This window comes from Triticum urartu, chromosome 2A (genome assembly GCF_056163025.1).
Source record: "Triticum urartu cultivar PI428250 chromosome 2A, HENAU_Tu73, whole genome shotgun sequence".
Lineage (NCBI taxonomy): Eukaryota > Viridiplantae > Streptophyta > Magnoliopsida > Poales > Poaceae > Triticum > Triticum urartu.
Window position 1 is genome coordinate 569,629,945 of NC_141874.1, and position 7,779 is coordinate 569,637,723.

The 7,779-nt window shown below is 45.5% G+C and overlaps 1 non-coding gene across 1 annotated transcript; it reads right to left on the bottom strand.

Moving 5' to 3' along the window:
* Positions 1-2,354: 2,354 nt before the first annotated feature.
* Positions 2,355-2,437, bottom strand: TRNAL-UAA (transfer RNA leucine (anticodon UAA)). Its single transcript has one exon. It is a non-coding gene; the product is annotated as a tRNA-Leu (tRNA).
* Between the last annotated feature and the right edge of the window lie 5,342 nt (positions 2,438-7,779).

Below are 7,779 nucleotides of genomic sequence, written 5' to 3' on the forward strand. Positions count from 1 at the left end.
TCGATGTCAAAGCCATAATGAGCATTCCAGTATGCACAATGAAATGCATGAGAGGAACGGGATGTTCACGGTCAAGTCCGCGTACAGGATGCTGGTTACCACGAAGCACAGACGAGAAGCCTGGCTGGAAGGAGTACCCGGTTCTTCGAGTACAAGCTTGGAAGAAGGATCATGGAAGGCGCTTTGGAAGACTCAGGTCCCATCGAAAGTCAGAATGTTTTTATGGAGATTGGCGAAACACTCCCTCCCAACGGAAGACGTCAGACATCGCAGACACATGTCCACCTCGAGCTGTTGCGGACTGTGCGGTGCAGCTGATTCATGGAGGCACTCCCTCCTAGAGTGCTCGGTCTCGCGGAGTACATGGGCACTCGTCGACGAGGATATCGGATGCAGCTTGATCGCAACAACTGAACCAGGGCTAAAAACTGGTTGTTTACTCTCATGGAAAAGCTCCCACATGAGAAGTTTGTACTGGCGGCAGTCTCCCTTTGGGCTCTGTGGTCCTCAAGGAGGAAAGCAATACACGAGGCCATTTTCCAAACACCACATGCGATAAAAGGGTTCATAGATCGTTTTATGTCAGACCTTGCTATGACAGGAGATCAGAGGCCAAGAAACACTAGCATGAGACCACCGACAGAGGGAAGAGCCAGTGCACATCGGCCCAGAGCACCTCCGACGAACTTTGCAAAAATACACGTTGATGCGGGGGTGCGCCACCAACATACTGGTTCAGCTGCTGGCTGCTGCGGTCTGTCGGGCGATGCCAATGGGCATTACCTGGGTAGTTCAGCCCTAACAATTTATGGAGTCAGCGATCCTGCCATGCTGGAAGCAATAGCCTGCCGAGAAGCAATCTCATTGGCTCAAGACCTCCATCTCCAAAGTTTTGTTGTCTCCTCAGACTCAAAATAGGTGATTGGAGATATAAGAAACGACAACCAAGGGAAGTATGGAGTAATCATTAAGGAGATCAACGCGAGATCAGCACCTTATGCTTGTAACTTTATTTTTGAAAAAAGAGAAGTTAATTTAGAAGCGCATAGCTTAGCTAGACACGCCCTCGTTCTAGCCCCGGGGCGTCATGTGTGGTTTGGCCACCCACATAGTACAACTTCTATCCTACTGTCTATGGAATTCGAGGAATAAAGTGGCTTTTTCCCCTAAAAAAAGGAGCGATGTGATGTTTTGGGAGAGTTCTTAGAGTTTGCTGTAGTGCAAGGTAATGACTGACTTGGGGAATGGCGTGGTTGGCATATGCATATTTGGTGGGATGATTAGAGTTTTGGATGGAGAAAGAGAAGTCAGAGTCTCAACCATGAAACACGGTGATAAACATTTATCTTGGAAAATATTGTAGGGGGTGGAAATAAGAAAAAAAAGCAGAACAAAAACTTCTGTTGTACCTCGCAAAAATACACTTTTGTTGTATATAAGAAAATTTCATACATGAAATCAATTCATGCAGTAGTTTATATTTTTGTCATGACACAATTCAGAGGAAATATACTGGAGTAAAACAAATATGGAAATGATCTGTCCAGACTTATTATGGAGATCCGTGTATGTATCTTTCTTAAAATTTTAAATTCAATTTTTTCAAATAAATTTTATAGTCAGATAATTGTTCTTCTCACAATTTAATAACTCATATATATCTCTTTTTTTGTGGGGGAACTCATATATATCTCAATGGACGACTTATTGAATTCATTTATTGCTTGCCATACCGGCAGAAAACTAGATAAGTTTGCAACATTGTGATAATCAGTAATGAAGTTTTGAGATGTCCTGAAATTTAACATTGAGATGGAACTGATTCTAAGCATGCAGAGCATGCGCTACTTACTAGTATGCCATTAGAAACCGGATGTATCTGGCAGGGCAGATTGGATGTAGTAGTGTGCAAGTGGAATCAGATTGCAGCTTCGCCATGGACGCGATCAACCGACCTGACTGTTACCAGGGAAGTGATGTTGCGCTACTTGCAGAATGCAAAGATTTATCAGGGGAATTTGCAAAGGAGGTCTTCATGCACTGTTTCCGGGAAGCAAATGCCACGTCAGATGAACTAGCTAGATATAGCTATAGTACAAGATTGTCTAGTTTTTGGGAGGAGACTATCCCTGATTTTATTTCTCACTTGCATGTAAATGACTTATCTATTGTGAGAAATAAAGTCGTTTTGCTGTCAATTTTTTTTACTTTAGAGAGTTTATTACAACAGCTTGATATTTTTTTAATCAAACAGCTTGATGTTTGGCGAAGCGTCGCCAATGCTTTTGCTTAACACAGCTGATCCCCACGATCCTACAAAAAAAAAAACTCGTAAAAAATGTAAACAAAAAATATGCTGGCTGTGGGGTTCGAACCCACGCGCACTTATGTGCAGAAGATCTTAAGTCTTCCCCCTTAACCACTCGGGCAAACCAGCTCAGAGATGACAATCATCCGCACAAAGTCTATTTAACTTAAATAACGTAAACCAAAACATATGCTGGCTGCGGGGTTTGAACCCGCGCGCACTTATATGCGGAAGATCTTAGGGAATGTACAATGGTGGCATATGGATACATATGTCCCATGAAAAATAATAATTTAAGGCATCTACATTAACTTTTTCCCTCCAATGCAAACTATCACTAGTGGGCCTCATTAAGAAATAGAAAATAAAGAGTCTAGTACACATGCATCTCTACTTTTCACTCAACCTTTTCAGTTTTTGTCACCGGACCATACTTTTTCTGTTTAAGCACCCGCCTCTTGAAGAGGATCCCGCTTCCCTATCCGAACCTACTTTACGTTATATCCGATCCTACATGACATGCGAGGCATCACCTTGGGGCTATGCATTGTACATGCCCTTAAGTCTTCCCCCTTAACCACTCGGGCAAACCAGCTCGAAGATGCCATTGTTCCGCCCAAAGAGTATTTAACCTTTGGTTAAATGCTGTGATGGGCCTACACGGGATCAAAATCGTGAGAACGATTTTACTCCGTTGTGGATGCAGCTTCGCACGAGATAGAAATCCTTTGCACGACCGACGGGGTTGACCCAGGATGTTTTTGGACTGCCAGCCGTGTGCGTCCAAGCGCTGCACCAATATCAGGGGTAGACCACGATGGATGACATGTTAGGCATCTCCAACGTGACCCGCAAACCGCGCGTATCTATTCAGGTCATGGAAGCCATTCAATACATGCATATATAAGTGCTAGAGTCCGGATACACGAACGTCGCCCCCGAGACTCGCGTCGGGTGCGGCCAACCGACCTGAGACATGAGGGTTGTAATATCTTCAAAAACCATATTACATTTGAAAAAAAACTACATTGAATTGTTAATGCGGTAGCCCCCGATACTTAGGTTGGCCAACATGGCTGACCCTAGGATCATCTCATCGAGAACTTGTTCAGTCGGTGTTTGTGTGTCGCCATCACCGAGGTGAACTCGGCAGAGAAGATGCCGAACTGTGGGTAGAAAAAAATGTTTCTGGAGCAGAATAACACGCAGTACACCTCGGCCAAGAGGATGTCCTGCCTCCTAAAAAAGCATACAAAATAGGTTAGAAGTGTAGCTTCAAAAACCAAAAGACCTATGTAGAAGTTTTACATTTGAACCAATTCAAGTTTTTTGGTGCTAATCTGAAATTGCTCTTAAAATTAATTTGTGTTTCCGTCATGCTTACATGATACGTTCGAATCTCCGGGCTTCGAGTGGGCCAGCCTTTGGCTTCAACCTTCATTTTCCGAAGGTGGGGTGCTTCTCAGGCCAATTTAGTGAACTAAAATCGAGCGGCATATGGAGAAGTCAGGCTATCCTGCTTTTTGACCGTGAACTCGAGCCAAAAAATGACTAGTAGAAAAAGACTTTACAACGACTAAGAAGAAAACACTTATTATAAAACGACATATAAATTTAAGCGCTCTCTGTTGACTTGGGTAAAGGAAGTGTTTAAAAACAACATTTTTAACAAAGTTTTTTTGTTTTACACAAGTATAATGCTTGGCCGGACCGAAAAATTGAAAATTGATTTTTTTAGCATGAAAGCGACTTCGTCGGTCTATGTTCCAGGCGTTGATGATGCGGTTCGAGCTTGCGGCGGGACGAGGTCCTAGCCCCCAAGCCGTTCCGAAGTGGCGGGGCGAGGAGCTAGGCCCATCGAAGTAACAACACGACACAATTGTCGTAGCAAGGAGAAGTCCTCGGCCCAAGTGTCATGATGAAATAGGTCGGCGGCGTGACGCCGGAGCCCCCGGAGCAGATTGATGAAGCGATGGCGAAGCCCCAACCATCCGAGGTGGCAGGGCAGGTCGGCGATGTAGTGTCCGAGCCCCCATGTCCACCGATGTGAGGAAGCAGGTCGGCTTGGTGGACGCCGGCTTGATGAAGAGACAACGCGGCGATGCCGACGCAAGTCGGAATTCGTGACTTGATCGACGCCGGCTTGAAGAAGTAACGACGCGACGATGCCAGCGCGCCCAACCCGTGCACTCTATGTGGCAACGATGTGATCTTGGCGATCCCGAACTCTTGCTCGACTATCCGAGGTGGCGATGCGACTTGGTTGACGTTGGCTGACGAAGCAATGGCGTGGCTAGCGCAGGTCGACATCCATGGAGCAACGAGGTTGGCCCGGTTTAACACCGACGCGTCGGTGAAGAGCACCTCAGAAAAAGCTCAAAAATGTAGGCACGATTGAGATCAAAATACAATACCCTACAAAAAAATTCTCCAAAAAGGATGTCCGATAACTCATTCATGAAAAAACATGAATTCGGGTCGGATTCATTTTCACGTAGAAAACAGATTCGAGAATTGATGCACTCGTCGAGCGGTTGGCAGAGTTTGAACCGTCCGATGCAGCTGAAATTTTTGAGAGGTTGTCAACGTATAAGTTCCGTAGCATACCAATGGTTGGATCTTCCAAAGGATGTCTAAGTTGGCAGCCGGACTCATGGTCCTAAACTCGTGCGGATTCCGCCCAGATTCGTCAGAGCCGCAGTGTATCAGCGATTGCCAGAGATTCCACTGTCACAACACGATGAAGTTTTACGGGGTCGTTGTACACTCAGTTCTGCACAATTCCACCAAAGCGTTCTTCAAAAACGATGCTCACACAAATATGTTGTCCCGAAAATCTGGATGGTCGCCCAAGGGCAATGTTGACATTGAGCCCCCGAGCTCCATGAACGATTCTTCCTAATATTTGTTGAATCGAAGTTGATGTTGATGAAGATGTCTATCAATTTATGACAAGACTGGCATGAAGTGTAGTCCTTGGCATGGGCGAGGTGACCAGCCAAGGTGGCGAAGAAGATTCATTTCGACGCGTAGATCATGCCGGAGCTGGTCAGAATTCACACTGCACCGCGGCGACTATGAGAGGGACATGCAGTGGCAACCAATGACGGAGTCGAATATGACAGATCTCAGATAGGGGTCCCGAGCTGATAGTCTTGGCATGATGGTAACATGATAGATAGGGGACGCAATGTTTACATAGGTTCAAGCCATGTCGAAGAAGTAAAATCCTATGTCCTGCTTTGTTTGTATTTATTATGGATGGATTACATAGTAGACGGTGATATACCTCGAGATCGTGTATGAATGATGAAAGATCAAGGATGTCGCCTAGAGGGGAGGGGGTGAATAGGCGCTTTAAAATAATTATGGTTTAGGCTTGAACAAATGCGGAATAAACCTAGTGGTTAATTTGTCAAGCACAAAACCTAAAACAACTAGGCTCACCTATGTGCACCAACAACTTATGCTAAGCAAGATAAGCAACTATGTGATAGCAAGATATATGTCAAAAAACAATATGGCCATCACAAAGTAAAGTGCATAAGTAAAGGGCTCGGGTAAGAGATAACCGAGGCACGTGAAGACGACGATGTATCCCGAAGTTCACACCCTTGCGGATGCTAATCTCTGTTTGGAGCAGTGTGGAGGAACAATGCTCCCCAAGAAGCCACTAGGGCCACCGTAATCTCCTCACGCCCTTGCACAATGCAAGATGTCGTGATTCCACTAAGGGACCCTTGAGGGCGGTCACCGAACCCATACAAATGGAAACCCTTGGGGCGGTGTACACTTTGGCAACCCTTGGGGGCGGTCACCGGAACCCGTCAAATTTCTCGGTGCGATCTCCACAACCTAATTGGAGACCCCGACGCTTGCCCGGAGCTTTGCACCACAATGATTGAGCTCCGAACACCACCAACCATCTAGGGCGCCCAAGCACCCAAGAGGAACAGGCTCAAGGGTACCAAGCACCCAAGAGTAATAAGATTCTCAACTTGTAAATTCCACGTATCACCATGGAGGACTCAAATCGATGCACAAAATGCAATGGCAAGGGCACACGGAGTGCCCAAGTCCTTCTCTCCCAAATCCCACCAAAGCAACAAATTCTAGGGAGGAAAATGAGAGGAAGAACAAGAAGGAGAACACCAAGAACTCCAAGATCTAGATCCAAGGGGTTCCCCTCACATAGAGGAGAAAGTGATTGGTGGAAACGTAGATCTAGATCTCCTCTCTCTTTTCCCTCAAGAACTAGCAAGAATCATTGGAGGGATTGAGAGAAAGCAAGATCAAAGAAGGTCAACAATGGGGGAAGAACACGAGCTCAAAGGATGGGGTCCAATGGGGAAGAAGACCCCCTTTTATAGGTCCCCAAGAATCTACCCGTTATGTGCAGAAAACTATAGGAAAAAATCCCTAAGCGGTACAACAGCCCGGGGAACTGGTAGTACCGGTTAAACTAAACTAACCGGTACAACCGCTCCACAACCGCCCAAGAATCGCTCCACAAAAGAACCCAGACAGGTGGTAGAGCGGTACAGGGCCGGTACAACCTTCGGACCAATTCTGGAGCGGTACAACTGCTCCAAACACCGGTTGTACTAGTCAACCGGTACAACCTCTCTAAGGGGCGATACAACCTCTCTATGTAAAACAGGTAAGATCAAAACAGCCACAACTTTCACATACGAGCTCCGAATTCGATGAAATCAAGTTTGTTGGAAAGCTAAAGACAAGAGCAAACACAATATTGATAGAAATATCAATAAAAAGCAATTGAGAAAGAAAACCAAAATAAAATGGTGAGAACCCTTTCTCAAATATGACCAGTAAAAACTCCAACACCGAAAACACAAAAGAAGATGCATATGAAATCGGCTTTCGATGAACTCGAGCATGTCATGAAGATGACCATAAGCTCCAAAGCTCACAAGGAGAAGAACCAAACAAGAACAAGGAAAGATGATGAAAGGATGCAATGGTTTGAGCTCTCGACGAACGATACGATCAAGCTACTCACTAGAGAGCCCCCCTTGATAGTACGGCAATCGATCCTACAACCCGGTCTCCCATCTACCACCATGAGACCGGTAAAATAGAAAACCTATCAAGAGAAAACCTTTGCCTTGCACATGGTCCACTTGAGCTAGATGATGAGGATCTTGACTTCCTCAAGTTGGACCATCTTTCTTGATTGTGTTGGCTCGATAAAGACTAGTTGATTGCTCCCCCATACTGCATTATGGGTGAGCTACTTTCCGGCACATCTTCACAAGTTCATTGACACCACAATGGACGGCAAGCTTCAAGAACTTGATCTCTTCTTGATGCTCCACTTGAACTTGCACACGGCAATCTTGATGACGATCACCACTTGATGTCATTCTCTCCATGGGGTGAGTGATATCTTCCTCTTGACGCAAGACCATGGACACGTACCTAACCCCACATAGAACTCTCACATAGAC